The sequence below is a fragment of the Rhinatrema bivittatum genome, chromosome 3 (genome assembly GCF_901001135.1).
Source record: "Rhinatrema bivittatum chromosome 3, aRhiBiv1.1, whole genome shotgun sequence".
Taxonomy (NCBI): Eukaryota; Metazoa; Chordata; class Amphibia; order Gymnophiona; family Rhinatrematidae; genus Rhinatrema; species Rhinatrema bivittatum.
The window spans coordinates 15,368,163-15,390,600 of NC_042617.1; the positions used below are offsets into that span (position 1 = coordinate 15,368,163).

The 22,438-nt window shown below is 45.1% G+C and overlaps 1 protein-coding gene across 1 annotated transcript in view; it reads left to right on the forward strand.

Moving 5' to 3' along the window:
• DNAH8 (dynein axonemal heavy chain 8) overlaps positions 1-22,438 on the forward strand; it is a 1,926,251-nt gene that overhangs the window by 1,269,267 nt on the left and 634,546 nt on the right.

The following is a 22,438-nucleotide window of genomic DNA, read 5'->3' on the forward strand; positions in this document are numbered from 1 at the left end:
CATAGGCTCGGTGACATGCACAAGCCCCAAGACGCGCGTATGTCTCGGGGCTTGAAAAAAGGAGCGTGGTGTGGGCGGTCCGGGCGGGGGCGTGGCCAGAGGCCTCCGAAGGCCTGCTAGGCCAGGGGATTGCGCGCCGGCACTTGGCCAGCGTGCGCAACCTACGCCTGCCCGGAAGCAGGCGCAACTTAAATAATAAAGGTAGGGGGGAAGATATAGGTAGGGCTGGGGGGCGGGTTAGATAGGGGAAGGGAGGGGAAGGTGGGGGGTGGGGGTGGGGTGAAAGAAACGTTCCCTCCAAGGCAAGCCATCAGGGCTCCCCTAGGGCTCGACACACACAAGGTGCACAAGTGTGCACCCCCTTGCACGTGCCGACCCTGGATTTTATAACATGCATGCGGCTGCGTGCGCATGTTATAAAATCGAGCGTAGATTTGTGCGTGCGGGTTGTGCGCACAAATCTACGCCCGCGGTAGGTTCGAATATCTGGGCCTAGGGGTAGCAGATCTATTTATTTCCTATGCTGCTTTCTAATTGTGCTATTTGTGTCCTAATCAGCTTTATCCTTGTTCATAGGAGACCACCTGTTATAGAGTAAGAATAGTTCAGTTTCCATGCCTTAACCTTTCTGCTGAAACTTCCGATCAGGATACCAAATGTAATTTTTACTATATGAATTTGCCCCATGAAATTTGGATTAAAGCTAGCAACTAAAAGAGACAGACTTTGATCTTTACAAGCTTGAACCATATCTTTTTATTAAACTATTGGTGCAATTATTACCTGTTTTAGAAGTCATTGGAGAGCTTTGCCAGGTAAGTTAGCATTAGGAGATCAACTGTGTCAGTGAATGAAAATAAAGATAGGACAGGAACGGAAAGAAGGTAAATAAGGTGATTCCCATCCATTCCTTCCCAATACATTTGCCTAGCTGTGAGAAGATGAAAACGAGTTTCAAAGATATGGGGCATTGAGTTACTATTGCCAAACAGGAAGATAAGTTGACAGCAAAAGCCACAAGGATGCTTGGGTGCTTAGGGAGAGGAGTAACCAGCAGAAAGAGCGGGGTGATATTGCCCCTTTATAGGTCCATGATGAGACCTCATTTGGAGTACTGAGTATACAATTCTTGAGACTACACCTTCAAAATGATATAAACAAATAGAATGAGTCTATAGGGCAGCTAATAAAATGGTCTTCATCATAAAGCACATGGTTACAGATTTAAAGATCTAAGCATGTGTAGCCTGGAGGAAAGAAGAGAAAGGGGAGATATGCTAGAGACATTTAAATACCACCATAAAATAATTGTATAGGAGGCGGGCCTCTTTCAATGGAAAGAAAGATTGAAAACAATGGGTCATGGGATGAAGGTGAAAGGGGGTAGATTCAGGAGTTATTGAAGGAAATAAGTCTTTACAGAAAGGGTAGTGGAAAATTAGTATTTGAAAATACTTGGGGCAAGCACAGAGGATCTCTAAAAGAGGGGAAAGGACTATAAAGATGAGCAAATTGGATGGGCCGTATGGTAGGGATATGCATTTGTTTGAAAGGAATGAGGAAAATGGGATGAATGAGGACCTTTTTGTTTTATTCGTGGTCTCCTGGAGGGCACCCATGAAAATAAAAAAAAATTTAGTTTTCACTTGTTTTGTATCTCATTATAGTCTATGGGCCAAGTAAAATTGCAGGTGCCAGCCCAGCATGTTTTAGGTATTTTTCTGTTAGCATAGCAACCAACCAGTGAGGTCACAGTTTCCAGAAGATGCAGGGAATAAGACAGGAAAGAGGGTCGATCAGGGTCAAACATGTTTTTAACCAGCCTATAGCTGGCACCTGTATTGAGGGATGCTGATTTGATTTCCTCCCACTAAAAGGTTTGAGCATATGCAAAAACCATGTTAAGATCACTTTTCTGTTTGATTTCACTGGGGAAGGTTGTATTTTTTGGAACTTTATGAGTGAAAAAAAAGTTGTAAAAGGGGTTGAAAAAGGAGGGCTTAGTTCTTATCTTTACTGCGGCAGTGCTTACTGCGTGAGAGAGACAGAGGCATTCTCATTGTTCTCTAGGGTAAGGTAAGGAAGAGAAGCAGTGAACAAGAATATTTTGTAGTGTGTCTGTCTCACTCCAGTGTACTATAGTCTGTTTCTGCAACTACTATTAGCTGCAAAAATTGTAGTGAACAGAAGAGCAGTCTGAGCTTTGTCTGTTTCTTCTCAAAGTTTTTGTATTTACGAAAGGAGTTGGCAGCACACATAAACTGTCTATGTGTGTAAGAGATATTATCCCAGGACAAGCAGGATGCTAGTCCTCACATAAGGGTGACGTCAGTAACGGAGCCCTAGTGCGGGAAAACTTCTGTCAAAGTTTCTAGAAACTTTTGACTGGCCCTGTGAGGCCACTGAGCATGCCCAGCATGCTATGATATTCTCTGCCACAGGTGTCTCACTTCAGTCTTCGTTTTTCCGCGCCGCTGGCTAGCAGCACGGACCGGAGCCCCCTGAGAGTTCTCTCAGTTTTTTTTTTCTAGAAACCACAAATTCTCCCTCACGGGATCTCACTTCCTCTCACTTCACCGGCTGGTGAAGTAAATTGTGAAACATTTTTTGGATATACACTATCTATATTTCCAGTCATCGACGGCCTTCGATGACAACATGGCGTCTGGGTTTAAAAAATGCCCGACGTGCAACCGAACAATGTCGGTTACCAATCCGCACTTAGAGTGCGTTCAATGTTTAGGCGAGCAACACGATATTTCATCGTGTGAAAAATGTCAAGAAATGACGCCGAAGGGACGAAAACTACGACAAGAGAAGATCCAACAACTCTTCAGCTTGCAGTTAATCCCCTCGCCATCACCATACGGCCGGCGCCATTTTGCAATACGGCAATATGGCCATATGGCCGGCGCCATTTTTCAATACGGCACGAGTGCAGGAGGTCGCTTCCGGACCCCCGCTGGACTTTTGGCAAGTCTTGTGGGGGTCAGGAAGCCCCCCCAAGCTGGCCAAAAGTCCCTGGGGGTCCAGCGGGGGTCCGGGAGCGATCTCCTGCACTCGTGACGTCGAGGGACAGGAACCAAAATGGCGCCGGCGCTACCTTTGCCCTGTCATATGACAGGGCAAAGGTAGCGCCGGCGCCATTTCTATTAACGCAGCCGTGGCCCGAGAGTGTAAGATCACACCGGGACCCCCCCACTGGACCCCAGGTAATTTAAAACATTTTGGGGGGGTTTGGGAGGGTGGGGGATTTATTTTAAAGGGTCGGGTGGGTTTTAGGGTTGTTTTAGTGTGCCGGTTTTCCCGCCCTCCCCCTTCCCCTCCCCCCTCCCCCGATTTATGATTTTTGACGATAAATCGGGGGAATTCCTATTGTATCGCGCCTCTAACGATTTTTGACGATTTAAAATATATCGAATGATATTTTAAATCGTCAAAAAACGATTCACATCCCTACTTCTTACTTCAGAATCAGCAGTGCTGTAAACCTCCAGCACGACCTCTGAGTGGATCAACACAAAATTGAGAGGTAGAGATGACTTCTACTTTGGAATCAACAGTGCTGTAGTCCTAAAGCATGACTTCCAAGTAGGTAGAATGTAGTAATTTTCTCAAATTTGTAATCCAAGAAGACATAGTAGATGAAGAGCGCCACCTAGCTATGGCGTGCATAGCAACCGCTATGACTTCCGCCAGGATTTAGAAAAACTGCTGGTGATGTTGATAAGATCCTCAAAAGAAGTGGTGGCAAAAAGAATCGTCCAAGGCCCACTTCATAGTGTGATACAATATAGAATCTTCAAATTTTCCACATGGACTCCTCAAGTATTCCACAAAACATCTGAGATGGTAGTTGTCTCTTGCCCCTGAGTCCTTCAGGGCAGAGGTTCGAACCGTCACTGGTTCAGGGTTCATCGAGACTGGACGAGAGAGTGGAGGAGATATTGCTGTATAGCCCAAAAACAGTCCTCCTGCGGGACTCAAGCTTATCCGTTTTCTGGACGACTAGGGTAGACAGGAACATCATGGCCTGGCTGACCACAGTACATGCACAGGCTGTTCTTCCTTCTATATCTTCTCTCTTTAGACATCAAATGACCACGACCAGATTCTTGTGGTTCCATCTTCTCCACAGCAGGAGGTACTGTTCCCCTTGTTAGTGCAGGAGCACTGGTTGGTTTTAACCCAGGTAACACCTTACGCCGGAGTTCCTTCACCTTATCTTGGAGCTGCCAGTCAATCCGAGTGGCTAAGGATATCAATTCTTCCAGCGAGTCAAGTGTCTGACGAGCAGCCAACTCATCCTTTAAGCGAGTGTCCAGGTCTCTGCAAAAGAGTGTCTTCAGACATCTGGGGTCCTAGCACAGCTCTGCTGCTAGAGTTTTAAATTCAATGGCAAATTTCGCCAGGGATCTGTTGCCTTGCTTTAAGTCCACCAAAGCAAATCCAGCAACAGACATACGAGCAGGGTCATCAAAGATGGATTTAAACAAGTCCATAAATCCTTCTATGTCCTGCAAGATAGGGTCCTTGCATTCCCACAAGGTAGAAGCCCACGACAAGGCTCTACCATCCAAATAAGACAGAATGTACTTGGTTTTGGAGAGACTTGTGGGAAACAATGAAGGTTGTAGAGTGCTTTGTACCTTCTGTGTATGAAGCTGGTGAAAGGCTGCAGTAAGTTTCTCCAGGGTTTCTTGCTGTTCTGAAAGGCGTTGAGTCGGGCCTGGTATAGCCTGCAAGGCAGAAAGGTGAGCCGGGTCCATGGCTACAAACATCCAATACCTCGAGCTGAATCCCCAGGAGTACTGCTTCTCCAATTCTTTCGCTGAAACCTGGCTTCAGTTTTAGGCTTCTCCAATTTTTTTCTTGAAGGCAAAATTCACTAGAGTTAAAGGTAACAACTAAGCCAGATTCACTGAAGTTAGTGTTTCATATATTCAACCGGATTCACTGGAGTTAGCAATCTGTTACACTCTCCTCCTCCAGAGGGGAGGAATTAGCAATCTGTTATCGCTCACCCCGCCAGGAGGGCGGAGTTAGCAATCTGTTCTGCTGTTCTCTTGAAAAGGGGAGGAGTTAGCAATCTGACATGATCTGCTCTTCCAGAGGGGAGGAGTTAGCTATCTGTAGATCTGTTAGTGATCTGCTGTTAGATGCTCCTGTAAGGAAAGGAAGTAGCAATGTTATGGATCGACTGTCCAGGGGAGAGGAGTTGACAATCTTGTTCAATGATACTCTACTGAGGAGAGGAGCTAACAATAGGTATATTGTACATCGCTACTGAGGAGGCAATCTATCATGCCTCCGCTATGGAGTAGCAATCTGTTATATATAAGCTGTTGGCAAGTCTCGAAGAAAGAGGAGTTAGCTATCTATATAATACTTCTGTGAGCGGTGTTAGTGGTCAGTAGTGGTTGGCTCCCACAGAGTGATAGTAGTGAAAGGAATGACCACTTGGAGGAAATGGTGAATCCCTGGGCTGATGGCAGATGGCAGTGCCCCCAGGAGGAGATCCTGAGAGGAACCACCGGCTAGGCTAGAATATGAAATAACACAAATAGTTCTTTATTAGACAGGAAGCTGGATCACCAGTGGTGGCAGTAGTGAGTCGATGTGTTCAGCAAGGCTGAAGTCCTTCTGATACGGAATATAATCTCTGGGTCTGCAATGGTCTCTATGCCACAGACAGTCTTCAGTACATTCAGGAACAGGAGCCGTAGGCGAGCACTGGTTCCTATAAACAGTCTGTAATAAGAACTCACAATAGCTGTATATGAATTGGCTTCTAGAGTAGAAGAGAGTCTGTAAAGGATTCTAGGAACATGGGCCCTCGTGGAGCGAGTACCGGTTCCTATCTGTAATCTTGCCAATGTAACTCTCGATCTCTGTACCTGCGATAACGTCTTGGATGGAAGGGAGCCTTCAGAGCTATAGGAATGTAGGCCCTCATGGAGCGAATACCAATTCCTATGTACAACAGAACTCAATGTGTTCACGTCCGCGATCGCTTCCAGGCAATGAGGAGTCTTCAGGAACATAGGCCCTCGAGGAGCGAGTACCGGATCCAGTCTTGGCAATCTGAAATCAAGAAGAGAGAGCGGAGCCCCCGTGGAGCGGGTACTCCTGGTAAGTTTGAAAAGGCCGAGCAGTGGAGAAGGATTCCCCTGGCTGACTCGGATCGTTGTTGCAAGTAGCGTGGACTGCCGAAGCAAGTCCTGTTGGAGTTCCTTGCTAACTTGTTAGAGGTTAGCAAACAAAGACCTTTTAAAGTGGAAATGGATGACGTCACTACAGGGGACGCCCCCGAGGTTCGCGCCCTTGCTGGTACAAAGTCTGGAGCGCGCACGTGCGCGCTTACGTCCTTACGTCATCGGGAACATGGAAGGATCCGTAGCATCAAGCCAGCCCGGGGACACCGGGACCAAGAGGCAGGGAGAAGCCGTGGCTGCATCTGTCTGTCAGAGCCGAAGGGAGTCGCTTCCAAGGTAGAGAGGGTGGGGCGAGGGGCGAGAAGAGGCACGAACGCAACAGCCTTTAATGCCCTTTCCTGTGAGAAATACAGCTGCCAAAGAAATTTATATTACAATTCTCTCAGATCTACATTTTCAGTGATATTAGCAATGTTTAAAACAATTCTGCATAGCTATGTTTGTTAATTGATATTCCAATCCACCAGACCAACGCACAAGAGTTTCAGAACAATCACTTCCCATTTCTAAGTTCCTGCTTGCCTTTGAAAATGTAGCATAAGAGTGTTTTCCTGGTCGGCACCCCGGGAAAAGCTCCTTCAACTTCCCCTAGGAACCAAAAAAGTAGAGAATTTCCCAGACATACCCAAATATTTGCATAAGTGGAACCACGCTTGTGAGCAGGAGGTAATGAGCAAATAATGCTTACAGTCAATGGGGATTTCTGAAGCATCTAATTGTAATAAAGAAGACAAGGACTAATTCCCAAACCATTGTTGTAAATATAAAACAGAAGAGAAATAAGAGGTTCCCAGAAGCTAATCCTCTATGGGCCGGTTTTTAATAGTTACACGCGGGCATAGATTTGTGCGTGCAACCCGGTGCGCACAAATCTACGTCCGATTTTATAACATGCGCGTGCAGCCGCAGGCATGTTATAAAATCAGGGGTCGGCGCACGCAAGGGGGTGCACACTTGTGCACCTTGCACGTGCCGAGCCCTAGAGGAGCCTTCCTCTCCCCCCCACCCTCCCCATCTAACCCGCCCCCCAGCCCTACCTAAATCCCCCCCTACCTTTACTTTCTTATTTATGCCTGCTTCTGGGCAGGCGTAGGTTGCGCACACCGGCCAAGAGCCGGTGCGCAATCCCTTGGCACAGCCACTGTGCTGGAGGCCTCGGTCCCTCCCCCGCCCACTCCCCGTCCCGAGGCTTGCGCGTGTTGCCAGGCCTATGCAAAATAGGCTTGGCGCGCACAGGAGCGGGTTTAAAAGGGTTTACACGCTTAACCCTTTTAAAATCCGCTCCATGGGGTAGATTTTCAAAGTGATATGCGTGTAACCCCTGAAAACCTGCCCCTGCACGTGCCGAGCCTATTTTGCATAGGCTCGGCAGCGAGCACAAACCCTGGGACACGCGTATGTCCCAGGGCTTCGAAAAAGGAGCGGTCCGGGGGCGGGGCCGTGGGTATGGCAGTGGCAGTGGTCTGGGGGCATGGTGGTGGTCCGTGGGCGGTCCATGGGCATGGCCGAGTGCCCTGACACAGTGGCCTGTGCCGGGGCCTGGTGTGCCGGCAGCCAGCCGGCATGTGTAACTCAACGAAATAAAGTGGGGGGGGGGATTTAGGTAGGGCTGGGGGGTGGATTAGATAGGGGAAGGGAGGGAAAGGTGGGGGGGACCCAAAAAAAAGTTCCCTCCAAGGGAGGGAACGGGGAAAGCCATTGGGCCTCCTCTAAGGCTCGGTGTGTGCAAGGTGCACAAGTGTGCACCCCGTTGCGCGCGCCGACCTTGGATTTTATAACATGCACGTGGCAGCGCACGCATGTTATAAAATCGGGTGTACATTTATGTGCACCGGGTAGTGCACACAAATGTAACCCCCGCGAGTATTATTAAAAATCTGTCCCTATGTGTCTTAACGTGCAGGCGAAGTTGTATCTTTGAAGATCAGGACAATTCAGATCTCCCTGGATAATGGGTTTTCATACATTTTTCAGTTAGCCAGGCCTTTTTCCCATTCTAAATGAACTTCCTGATAGTTTTATTATTTCATTTAGATTTCTTTTTATATTCCACTTTTCACACTTTTTCTGCATTTCAAAGTGGATTACATTCAGGTACTGTATTAATCTCCTGTAAGTCTGTTCTATTTAACCAAATGAGCAACATCTGTAATAAGTATAATCATTTAGGTATTTCCATCATCTTTATTAGCTGAATCCAACCGCTCAGGGAAAGAGGAAGTCTGAACCACTGGTTTCGGTTCGCCTTCATTTTCTGAAGTAAAGGACCTTCATTAATTTTAAACGGTTGACCGATATCTACAGGAACCTTAGTTCCCAGATATTTCATATCCAAACAGACCCATCGAAGAGGGAATTGAGACCCCCAGTGACTCTTTAGGTCCCCATACACTTCCAAAGCTTCAGACTTAATCATGTTTATTTTGAGACCTGAAAACTTTCCAAAAAGAGACTGATGGGCCAGGACGTTCGGCAGAGAGCTTAAAAGGTTTGTAAGAAAGATTAACACATCACCTGCAAATGCTGCAATTTTGAAGGAGGTATCTTTAACTTCTAAGCCTGTGATTGAGCCATCCTCACTAATTTTCATCAGTAGCAGGTCTATAGACAGTAATTAGAGCAGAGGAGAGAGGGGGCAATTCTTCATATATTAAAAGCTGAGGATTTTGCCGCCATTGGCATCTATCTCATATCCAATATGAAAGAATTTAAAAAAGCTTTAAAAACCCATTTATGCACCATGGCTTACAACATCACATAATCATAGAGTTCATGTTTTTTCCTTTGTTACTGAAATACTTCAGTTTTTAAGGTTGCTCTTATGTTCCCTTTCTATGTTTTTATTTATTTTAATCTGCTTTGTTTGTTTGCTTCATATATAGTCTTTTACTAAATTGTCTTACCTTGAATTTATTTATGTTTTAAATTGTAAACTGCATAGATCAATTAACCAAATTGTATAAGCGGTATATAAGAATTTTTAAATAAATAAAAATATATGACACTGGGTTATCATATAACAATGAAATACTTTTTACAATATCCCCCTGAAAACTAAATCTTTGGAAGACCGAAAAGAGATATGTCCAGGAAACTCAATCAAAAACTTTTTCAGAGTCAAAACGAATTGCTGTAGATGGGATCAAATTATGTTTACAGTAAGTTTTCACTGTGGTCAGCTTAGTAATATGGGTGCCTGCAGTCCGACCTTTTACAAACCTCATCTGGTTGTGAGAAATAATAGACAGAAACACAGAACTTAACCTATCAGCTAGAATTTTTGCACAGAGTTTTAAATTGCAATTTAATAAGGAAATAGGTCTATAGGAAACTGGGTGGATTGGGTCCTTTCCAGGTTTTGCCAACACAGTTATGATTGCCAAATTGATATCTCTTAGGAACGCTTCCTTGGACAGAGCTTCCTCATAAAAGAGGCTTATGGGTCCAATAACAGTGTCTGCAATATTTTGTAGTAGTAATATGAAAACCCATCTGGGCCCAGAGTTTTGCCTTGTTTGGTCGTCCTAATAGCATTTAGAATCTTGAAAGAATATATTAGTCTGTTTAAGTAAGCTAGTTGTTGCTTAGTAACTTGTGGAATATTTAATTTCTGAAAGAAGGAATCTTCCTTGACTTTACCCCCTGTTCTGTTATCGGAGTAATAGGACTCGTAAAAAAGTGTCAAGGCCTTGCAAATGTCAGGACGCTAAATAGCCCATGTGCCCTGACAGGTTTTTAGTTTTTCTATATAGGTTTTTCTTTGCCAAGTCTTCACAGCATTGGCAAGATGTTTGCCTGTCTTATTCCCATATTTGAAAAATGTGTGCCCAGAGCATGTTGCGTCGTTCGGTCTCAGATGGCTGCGACCTTTGTGCCTCACCTTTCTCTCTGCGCTCACATGTTATAAAATTGGGCGTAGATTTGTGCGCGCCAGGTTGCGCACACAAATCTACGCCCACGCACATGTTATAAAATCTGGCCCTAAGTAAACTTGATTAATAGCAGTTAATGGACTTCTCCTCCAAGAACTTATCCAAACCTTTTTTGAACCCAGCTACACTAACTGCAATAACCACATCCTCTGGCAACAAATTCCAGAGCTTAATTGTGCTTTGAGTGAAAAAGAATTTTCACCGATTAGTCTTAAATGTGCTACATGCTAACTTCATGGAATGCCCCCTCATCCTTCTATTATCTGAAAGTGTAAATAACCGATTCACATCTACTCTTTCAAGACCTCTCATGATCTTAAAGACTGCTATCATATCCCCCCTCAGCTGTCTCTTCTCCAAGCTGAACAGCCCTAACCTCTTCAGTCTTTTCTCATAGGGGAGCTGTTCCATCCCCTTTATCATTTTAGTTGCCCATCTCTGTACCTTCTCCATCGCAACTATATCTTTTTTGAGATACGGTGACCAGAATTGTACAGAGTATTCAAGGTGCGGTCTCACCATGGAGCGATACAGAGGCATTATGACATTTTCCGTTTTATTAACCATTCCCTTCTGTTATAATTCTGCTAGCGGGTTACTCCTGTAAAGGGAGGAGTTAACAATCTGTTATAATTCTGCTAGCGGGTTACTCCTGTAAAGGGAGGAGTTAGCAATCTGTTGCACTCTGTAGGCGGAGTTGCAATCTGTTGTAGGATCTGCTATGCGGATGGGAGGAGCTAGCAGAGAGAATAGCAGTCTGATAGAATTCCCTCCCCAAAGGGGAGGAGTAGCAATCTGTAGTGAGCTGCCTCCTATGGGTCTGCTAAGGAATGGCAATATGTTATGATGTATTTATTTATTTATTTTATTTATTTAAGGTTTTTATATACCGGCAATCATGAGAACATATCTTGCTGGTTTACATGAAACGGGAGTGCATTAAATACATCAAACTAGAACTGAGGTGACCGAAGGTACAGTTACAATTAACAAGGGTAGCAAAACTTGGTGAAGACTGCAGAGTTGACAATCTGTACCAGTGGAGTACTGAAGATGGTGCACAGCTGGACAGAAAGTAAATAGGTGAATCCTTGGGCCGATGGCAGATGACAGCGCCCCCAGGAGGAAGTCCTGAGAGGGACCACCGGCTAGGCTGGAGTATGGAGACAGACACAGATAGTTCTTTTATTAGATAAGTAGTATAACCACCAGAGGTGGCAGTAGTGAGCTGGTATGCCTGGCAGGGCTGAAGTCCCTCAGATACTGGAACTGCGATTCCCAGGTTGCTGAGCTGCAAAGAGACTGTAGATAGTGAATAGACAGGGTATGCAGATATACATAGCCAGTACTAGATGATAACTGACATAAGGTCTTGAGATAGCTCAGTAGCTGGAAAGGGTTAGGCCCTTGAGGAGTGAGTACCTGGTTCCAGGGGAAGCTCTGAGAGCGCGGTGGTCCCTCACAATAATCTGTATCTGGAATAGCGTCTAGTCAATAGAGAATCTTCAGAGTGTTCAGGAACATAGGCCCTCGAGGAGCGAGTGCCGGTTCCTATATACCATCTGAAATAGTAACTCACAAATGTCTATACATGCAATAGCTTCTGGACAAAGAGAATCTTCAGAGTATTCAGGAACATAGGCCCTCGAGGAGCGAGTACCGGTTCCTATCTGTAGTCTGAAATAATAACTCACAATGTCCATCTCTTGCGATTGCTTCCAGGCAATGGAGAGTCTTCAGAGAGTTTAGGAACATGGGCCCTCGAGGAGTGAGTACCGGTTCCCTTCTGTAATCTGAAATAGAGAAAGAGAATGAGGCCCCTGAGGAGCGGGTACCCCTGGTAGGTCCAGAGAGGCAATGCTGCAAGAGGGAAGCGGGTCTGAAGGAAATACTGCAAACAATCCTTTGGGTGCAGAGTAGTCTTTGGAGAGCCGAAGCTAGTCCAATCAGAGTCCTTGCTAACTCGATCTGTTAGCAAAAGTAAAGACCTTTTATGTTGGAAGCGGATGACATCAATACAGGGGGACGCCCCTGAGGTTCGTGCCCTTGCTGGTACATACTTCGGAGCACGCGCGCGCGCCCTACGTCATCAGGAACATGGCGGATCTGTAGCATCGAGCCGGCCCGGGGATGCCAGGGAGAAGCGGCATAGAGACGCCACGGCATCAAGCCGTCCATCAGACACGGAGGGAGTCGCCACACAGGTAGAGAGGGTGGAGCGAGGGCGAAAGCAGGCACGAACGCAACAGTACCCCCCTTCAAAGGGCAATCTCCTTTAAGGAGGGTACCAGGCTTAAGTTTCAAAGGATGCGCGAGGTGGAACTGATGAAGCATCTCATTATCCAAGATAGAGGTCTAAGGCTCTCAAGATCAATCGGAGCCGATGCCTTCCAATCAGAAGGTATTCCAAAGTCTTGCCTCTGTAATAAACATCCAGAATTTCATGGTCATATTCTCTGTCTCGATACTATATAGATGACAGGTGGATCTTGAGATGTGGAAGAATCTCGTAGAGTGTAAAGATGAAATCAGCAGCAGTGGATGGAGCTGCTATGGACCACACTGAGGGATTCAGTTGAAGTGGTGATGTTGAAGAATGTCCAAAACTCACTTCTAAGATAACTCTCCAGTAGATGTAGCTGGATGAGAGTTGAAATTCAGCCACAATAACTTGCTGCAATGGACGTAAAAGAAACTTCAACAGAAGTGGCAACCAATGTACGTCCAAAACTCACTTCTGCAAGAGAGATGGCAGCAGCACCAGTAGACAAAAAAACTGGTGACTAGAATATCTTCTTCAGAACTGATGGCATAGAGATGTCTTCTTCAAATCAACCTGTGCCATGGCTTCTCAGACACATACTCTGAATAGATGCACTAGAGATAACTTCTTCGGATCAACCTGTGCCGTGGCTCATCGTGGGGGCGGAGCTAGCAATCTGTTATCGATCTCCTCCAGGAGAGGGAGGAGTTAGTAATCTGTTAGAAGTCCGCTAGGGAGTTGGCAACCAGTATGAATCACTCCACCAAAGGAGAGGAGCTTAACCATTGTAATACTCCATAGGCAGAGTTAATGATTTGTGGTGGGTTGGCCTCCCACAGAGTGGCAGTCTGTATAATACTGCTCCAGTAGTGTAAGGAATAAACACTTAATGTAAATTGGTGAATCCCTGGTCCGATGGCAGATGACAGCGCCCCCAGGATGATGTCCTAAGAGGGACCACTGGCTAGGCTGGAGTATGGAGACAAACATAGATAGTTATTTTATTAGATAGGAAGTAGAACCACCAGAGGTGGCAGTAGTGAGCTGATGTGCCCGGCAGGGCTGAAGTCCCTCAGATACTGGAATTCCAGTCTCTGGGTTGCTGAGCTGTAGAGAGAGAGACTATAGGTAGTGAGTAAACAGGGTATGCTGGATACATAACCAGTAGTAGATGATACACTCACAATTGTAGATATCTGTAATGGCTTCTATGCAACAGAGAGTCTTCAGTATATTCAGGAACAGGAGCCGTAGTCATGTACTGGTTCCTATATGCAGTCTGGAATGAGAACTCACAATATCTGTGTATGAGATGGTTTCTGGAATAGAAGAGAGTCTTTGGAGAGTTTTAGGAACATAGGCCCTCGTGGAACGAGTACAGGTTCCTATCTGCAATCTATAATAGTAATTCACAAGATATAGGTATGCGATAGCTTCTGAGATAGAAGAAAGTTGAGAAGGGTTTTAGGAACATGGGCCCTCGTGGAGCGAGTACCGGTTCCTATCTGTAGTCTGAAATAATAACTCACAATGTCCGTCTCTTGCGATCGCTTCCAGGCAATGGAGAGTCTTTAGAGAGTTTAGGAACATGGGCCCTCGAGGAGCGAGTACCGGTTCCCTTCTGTAATCTGAAATAGAGAAAGAGAATGAGGCCCCGAGGAGCGGGTACCCCTGGTAGGTCCGGAGAGGCAATGCTGCAAGAGGGAAGCGGGTCTGAAGGAAATCCCGCAAACAATCCTTTGGGTGCAGAGTAGTCTTTGGACAGCCGAAGCTAGTCCAATTGGAGTCCCTGCTAACTCGATCTGTTAGCAAAAGTAAAGACCTTTTATGTTGGAAGCGGATGGGTGGTAGTTCCTAATATGGAACTTAACATTGTGTAACTACAGCAAGGGTTATTTTTCCCTATGTGCAACATCTTACACTTGTCCACATTAAATTTCATCTGCCATTTGGATGCCCAATCTTCCAGTCTTGCAAGATCCTTCTGTAATGTATCACAATCTGATTGTGATTTAACTACTCTGAATAATTTTCTATCGTCCGCAAATTTGATAACCTTACTCGCCGTATTCCTTTCCAGATCATTTATATATATATTGAAAAGCATTGGTCCAAGTACAGATCCCTGAGGCACTCCACTGTTTACCCTTTTCCACTGAGAAAATTGACTATTTAATCCTACTCTCTGTTTCCTGTTTTTTTATCCAGTTTGTAAGCCACGAAAGGACATCGCTTCCTATCCCATGACTTTTTAGTTTCTTAGAAGCCTCTCATGAGGGACTTTGTCAAATGGCTTCTGAAAATCCAAATACACTACATCTACCAGTTCACCTTTATCCACATGCTTATTAACCCCTTCAAAAAAATGAATCAGATTTGTTAGGCAAGACTTCCCTTGGGTAAATCCGTGTTGACTGTGTTCCATTAAACCATGTCTTTCTGTATGCTCTACAATTTTGATCTTTAGAATAGTTTCTACTATTTTTCCCAGCACTATAAAGAAACTATATGTATTGTATTACCCGCAGTCCAGATATAATACTTTCTGTTCAAAGAATCCTTGCTTTAGAATGCTATGGGTCTCCCAGCCTAGACTCACAAAGTACCCCCCTCCTATCATGAGTACCCCCCTCCTATCATGAGAGAAAAACTCAACCCTTTCTCTGGAACTTTCCTCCAATCTGCCATCCACACAGCTAAAACACATAAAGATGAAAAATCCCCCCTCCACCCACTCACTCCTTTTCCCAATCTCTCTACCCCCCATCTCCTTCCCTCCCATCAAGTCTCTTATTCAATTTCTCCTTTATTTTGAGCATTGAGTACAGTCTAAATGTGTACAGGTGCCCCCCCCCCCCAAAAGAGTGCCAATAGGCATATTAAGGATTTAACTGAAATGGAAGAGAGAGACCAAGAAGTAAAAACAGAGCAGGAAATTGAAATACTTGTCTAAAGCAACTTCTCTTTTTCTCTGATCATTTACCCATTTTGGATAAATGACTCAGTCTACTAAAGTTAGAATAGGTACAGATAAGCAAAAAAAAATACAACATTTATCTAGAAACCATGAGATAACATCAGTCTGTCTGTTCTTGGTATTATGCCTGTGACTGCCGCCCAGCGTTCATGCTGTTTTTGTAGACAGAGCAAAAGCACGAGGTGCACACTTCGAGCTCTGTGTTCCTTTCCACTGAGCTCACAATGAATTTAACAACAAAAATGCCGTGAAGGGAAGCCACCTTCAGTGCGATCCCTCGCAAGTCCGGTCAGCAGGGCTATCTAATTCAGAAGAAAAAAGCATGCAGCCGTAACCAACCTTGTGCACCAGGATCCAAGCGCGCCTGATCTCTGCAGCTTAAGGTAAGCCATCTGCGAATGGATTCATGTCAGCTGTTTCATCAAAATTATGTACCTTGCCGGCATGCCATATTCGGAGCTTAGCCGAGAATTGCAATGGGAATCGCACCTGCCTTTTTGTTTAGTTCCGTACAGATCGGTGTGAACATCATGCGGCGCTGCGCACCTTTAGAAGAAAAGTCCTGGAAAAGGCAAACCGGAAGCCCTTGGTAGGCTAGCTCACATTGCTTTTGAAAAGCTTGCATCAACTTCTGTTTATGAAGCCAATTTAGAACTTTGGCTATGATTGTGCAGGGCCTGTTATCTCCCTCTCGTCTGCACCCTAGACGATGGGCTCTCTCAATTCACAAAACCCCCACAAACTCTGTCAGTGCCAGAGCCTCAGGCAACCATGTTTCTAAAAAGGATGCCTGTCTTCAATGGGCTCAGGAATGCTTGCCAGTCTTATATTGCTATGCCACGATCTAGTCTCTAAATTATCTAATTTATCCTCCTGATCTCCTAAGGCCTTTTCCAAAGCTGCAAGTTTGTTTGTAATCTCAAGAGAATCATCCTCCAAGCTTGATATTCTTCCTTCTGCCATTTCTATTCACAGCTGCAATTCAGAAATTGCATCTTTGAGGTTGGTAATCTGTGCCAATAAATCTTTAAATCTCATGTCTTAGGCAGTAACTACTACATTTGTTACCTGCAGCATTAGGTCTGCGATAGCATCACTGCTCAAAGGAGGAGAGACTTGTTTCCTGTATCGCCTTCATTTTTCCCCCCCTTTCAAGGGCATATTACCTGGTGATTTTTGCATTTATTTGTCTATGGACATATGCACTGTCCACCGAACAAGAAAGAGATAATAAAAAGTCACAGATGCCGCTGATAATGGTTGAGAATGGGGGGATGGTGCCTGGAGCCTGAACCCACATGTCTGCCAAGGCTCACTACATCACATGACTCCTACAGTAAATTTATTTTTATAACAACCCACCAGATTGTTCAGTGTCTTTTTTGAGTGTCAGAGTCACCCTAGAGCAAGGACTTCCAAATAGTGAATACAGATGCAAGAGAAATCAACTGAGATATTGGGAGACAGTGGTAAGTGCTTACTCCATGAGGCTAGGGCCCCAGAGGTTGAATCCTCTTCCTCTGGGGCCTGTTGTGAACTGTGAGTAAAATGTAGCCCCAGGACTCAGAGTACTCCTGCATTCTGGGCATCCCCAGAAAAAGGGGCTACACTTCTATGGTTGTACACAAAAAAAGAAAAAACACCCCCAAAATGAAAACCAAACTAAACAAAAATATGTGTTCTGCATATATGGTATTTATCTGCTGCTTCATCGTGTGTTTTTATAGAATGTTTTTCTCGAGCACCCTGAGTAATTGTTTACTAACAGAACTGTAAAGCCCCATTGGGAACCTAACTTAGAAGACTGGACGGAATGCTATACATGCAGAGAGCAAGTATTTAGGACCTGCAGGTTATGAATATTTTAAATAAAAAAATAAAACTAAATATGCCCCTGTAGAAGGATCAATGAATGCCAGAGAAATGTAACAGTTAAAAGCCTACTTGTTTTTAGAAGCTTTCGGGGTATAGAGCATTTTAGCTTGATATATAGGGTTGTTGTGAAGATAATTTGTTGCTATCTCATATCAAGTGGCCAATGAGCTGCTATCTCTCTTTTAAGTTTGTTTTTGAAGTTTTTGTCCACTGTTCCTAAGAAATATGACAAGGATACCCAAAAACTGACCAAAAGCATGAGTTCTTGTAAGGCCTTTTCTCTTATGAGAAAGACCCTAGTAGTATTTTAGAAGTATGGATTTTTTATTTTTATCCTAGAAGTTTCTCGGTGGAGTTTTGATAACATGAAAGTTCACCCCTGTGTGCCTCAGCCTGAGAGACCCACTGTCAATATGACAAAAGTTTTTTGGTGAAGGAGACCATATGTCACCACATTGGGAGGAGGACAAACAATGAGCTACTCATTAGCTGCTCACCCAGTGGAGATAGAGAGAAAATGCTTACACAGTACATAAAAGAAGGGAGGAGTGCAGTTAGTTCAAGATCAATCAGTGGATCCCAGTAACCATAAAGTGAATACCTAAGGATATGGAAGCTGTAGAATCTTATATGGAGTGAGTAGATATTAACCAACTTTTATTATCTAAACAGCACTTACCTAGGTGGGAGCTTCAAAGCCAGAATAGAAACAAATATAGGAAAAAGAACTAAAAGAGTGTTTAGCACAGCACCTGCACTTTCCGTACAACTAGAGTATCTCCTCCTTCCCAAGTGATGTAATTGTCCAATCACAGGGGCTACCAACAAATTACACCAAGGATTCTGCAGATCCCTGCACTCAATCAATGGTTCTAAAGGCTGTGCTTCGCTTTCAGTTCTTGATAAGCCATAATCATTGTCCTCACATGGTAGTAGCTTTGGCAGGGTGGGTGTATCCAGAGATAAAGGAGAAATTAATGCCTCTGGGATGACTGTGTACTCAATATTAGGAACTTCTATAGTCTCATGAGGCATTTCAGTGTTTGGGCACAGGAGTGCACAGAGCAGAAGGCTTTTAAAGTAATGCTCTAAGGGGTTGCACAGAGCATGAATATGTGTGAGGACTGTGGCTCTAAACAAGGTACAGAGCATAGCAACATGTAATGCAGAACATGTTTTAAGTGGCATGGCTACAGAGACAGCCTTGAGAGTTTAAAAACAGAGAGTTTTTAATAATAGGCCAAGGAGAATAGCTTCACTGAGAAAGGAAGAAAAAAGTGAGTTAGAGCTGGAAAAGCAGGATTTTGTTTCTTTTTTTCCAAGAAAAAGAAAGAAATAGACAGTTGTGTCTTGAGAAAGGGGTTTGTCCTTTTTTCCCTAAAGAAGAGAAAAAAAGAGAAGCTGAGTAGGTCAAGCTCCCTAAAGAGCAACCAGCCTTATTTATAATAGAGCATAAGTGAGCTAGTAGGAAAGCTGTGCTCCAAAGCCTCTGGGAGGGACAGCAGCAGCCAGAAAAGCCAGCCAAGGTAGAAGAGCTAGAGAATCCACTCCCAGGAGTCCAGGTCACACAGAGTGATGAATGACTGAAGCTGGTGGCTGAGATAGAAGAGATTGTAGCAGAGTTGGCCCAAGTGGAGAATGAGGTGATACAACTCACCAGAGAAGTTACCACTCTAAAGAGGGAACTGCAAGAACCACTAGTATGCTCACTAAAGGGGTCATTATCCAAAGGTATCGCTCACGAAAAGAGACTTTTCGCATGCGATACCTAGATTGGTGCAGGTTCTGGGTGGTGTCCACACCAGAAGGGGAGGAGTCGGGGGCAGCACCGAGGCAGATGCCGTGAAGACATCACTGACAGTGAAAAGGTAAGGAGCCTTATCGCCATCAGTAACGCGGCCAATAGCACCATCTTTCACGGTGGCGCTATTGGTTTGCAAAAGCCAACAGTTATAGCACAGCGGCTTTCGCAGGCCCGCCCCCCCCCTGCTTCGCCTCCCCACCCCCCGTTACCGCTGGATTTTCTAAGTTCTGTGAACTTAGTTCTGTGAACTTAGAAAATCCAGGCCTAAGTTGGAAAGCAGAGGCATGCACACAATGTATTTGCTTGGTTTGTTAGACAAAGACTGAATTTTGACCTCAGTGGAAAAATGGAAGCCCCATATTTTTATCCCAGGACAAGCAGGATGCTAGTCCTCACATATGGGTGATGTCACTGATGGAGCCCTATCGCGGGAAAAACTTCTGTCAAAGTTTCTAGAAACTTTTGACTGGCACTGAGCATGCCCAGCATGCCATGATATTCTCTGCCACAGGGGTCTCACTCAAGTCTTCGTTTTTCCACGCTGCTGTAAGCATCGCGGAGATAGGAGCCCTGTGAGTTTACTCACAATTCTGACTGAAAAGTCAATTTTTCACATTTCTCACCCATTCGGGAACTCACTCTCCCTTTTGTCACCGGACGGTGACAAATTGATAGCGTTTTTACGTTGTAAAAACGAGATTTTTCTCACAAAACATTTTCATCGATGGCTGTTGATACTGACATGGCTTCGGTTTCAAAAAATGCCCGATTTGTAATCGAACCATGTCAGTCACAGACCCATATCTAGAATGTGTAGTCTGTTTAGGCGAGAAGCATGATATCTCCTCATGTCAACAATGTCAGGAGATGACTCCGAAGGGTAGAAAACTTCGGCAAGAAAAGATGGCACATCTTTTCCAACTTCAACTCCTTCCCTCGCCTTCCACTTCAACCAAATCATCTCCAACAGGAGTTACAAAGAAACTCCTCCTTAAAAAACGTTGACTGGAGGGATCCAGAGATTCGGCATCGCCAGCCCCGTCGAAGTCATCAACAAGGTCAGTCACCAAACCACGGCCTAAACACAAACATCAACATTGTCGAGCCTCGGCGTCACCGCTGCTTTCCCCCACGGGGAACCGAACGCAAAACAGCATAAAGATACGTATCTACCGCTACCAACCACACCTACTCTGGTACCGCCTTCGTAGTCACCGCTATCAACACCTCCATCGGTGCCGATCCTTCCACTTAGTATGCAAGACTTAACCACACTTACAGACAAGCAGTGATGGAAGCCTTGAAGACTCAAATTCCGGCGACCACGCCAATGCCGGTGACCACGCCGATGCTGGCGATCACACCGATGCCGGCGAACGCGCCGATGCCGGTGATGTCTTCTATACTCATGTCACTGATGCCAGTAGTACTGATACCAATGACAATTTCGATGCCGGTGACATCACAGATACCGAGAGTATTCTCAATGCCAGAGAAAACCCCGATGCCAGCGACATCGATTCCATCGATGTCCTCAATGACTATTCCCACATCGATGTTCTCTTTTTTTACCAACATCGATGTCGACGACTTCATCGATTCCACAGCCGATATCCATCTACACTACGGCACCGACGCTACAATACAGTAAAAAGACATTGGTATCTGCCAAGAAGGCATCAACTACACTAAAATCTTCGATGCCAAAACATCCGCCAACACGCCACATCTTCTTGAGACTTCAGGGTCTGCAGAAGCAGCGCTGCATAGTATCCTTACCAAACGATACCAGGATTTATTAGCCTCCTTGCCATCTGATCCCAGAGAAGAGGATCCAGAAGACACTCCTCTCAAAGACCCTTTGCCAGGACCTTCTGGTCTTCCTTCTCCTCCTAGGACTGCAATACCTCATCATCAAACTCAGGAGTATGACACTTGGTCTGACACCACCTCGGATACATCCTCAGAAGCCTTTATGTCTGACCCATCACCACCACATGCCAGGAAACAGTCTCCACCAGAGGATTTCACTTTTACCACCTTTGTTCAGGAGATGGCGGACTCCATCCCCTTTAAATTGCAAGCAGAGCAGGACACCAGACAGCAGACTTTGGAGGTACTCCAATTTGTCGACCCTCCAAAGCAAATTGTTGCAATTCAAATACATGATGTTCTTTTACAACTGCAACACCGTCTCTGGGAACATCCCTGTTCTGTTCGAGCAGTAAATAAGCGCATGGATAGTACTTAACTTGTACAATCGACGCCTGGATATCAGAAGCCACAACTTCCTCACCACTCTGTGGTTGTGGAATTGGCGCAAAAGTGGTCAAGGAGAACACGAACACATTCCTCTAACCCACCTGGAAAAGAACATAGATTTCTCGATTACCTGGGTCGAAAAGTATTCCAAGGAGCGATGTTGAACACCAGGATTTCTGCATATCACCTATACATGACCCAGTATCAGAGGAAACTATGGAAACAAATTCAAGAATTTGTCCCATCTCTTCCTACTGAATACCAGGAAGCTGCCCAAGCCATCATTCATAAGGCTATGGAAGCCGGAAAGCAAGAAGTCAGAGCAGCCTATGACGGGTTCGAGACTGCTTCAAGAGTGGCTGCATCAGGCATTAGTGCCAGGAGATGGGCATGGCTCAAGGCCTCAGATCTCAGACCAGAGGAGCAAGAGAAGTTGGTGGACCTTCCCTGTCAGGGAGACAACCTCTTCGGCTCTAAAGTCCAAGATGCTGTATGTCTGTTAAAAGAGCATACAGAAACACTCAGACAGTTGTCTTCCCTCCCGCAGGATCCCCCTATGCACAGTCGATGTAGGCCTCAAAGGAGGGACACCACAAGACCCTTTTACAGGCAGGGTAGATATTACCCTCCTTCATCACGACCTCGCCCTGCCAGGACACAACAAAGACCGCAGCCAGGACAGCAGAGACAGTCTAGGCCTCAGCCTGCTCCACAAATAAGTACTACCACTCGTTTTTGAAATTTTATCCAGAGAATTCAGCCTTCTCTCAAATCCCCACCCACACCTCCCAGTGGGAGGCCGGATATCTCAATTCTACAATTGGCTAACCTTAACAACCGACCAATGTGTCCTCTCCATAATATATCGAGGATACCAACTAAATTTCCTCTCACTTCCTAAAGATTTTCTGCCCACACAATTACATCTAAGCGAAAATCATATCCTTCAATTACAAGTACAATTATCCATCCTTCTGAAAGCCAGGGCTTTAGAGCCAGTGCCGCGGTCTCAGAGAGGCAGAAGATTCTATTCCCGTTATTTCCTCATTCCAAAGAAAACCGGAGGCCTACGTCCCATCCTAGACCTCAGAAATCTCAACAAATTTCTAA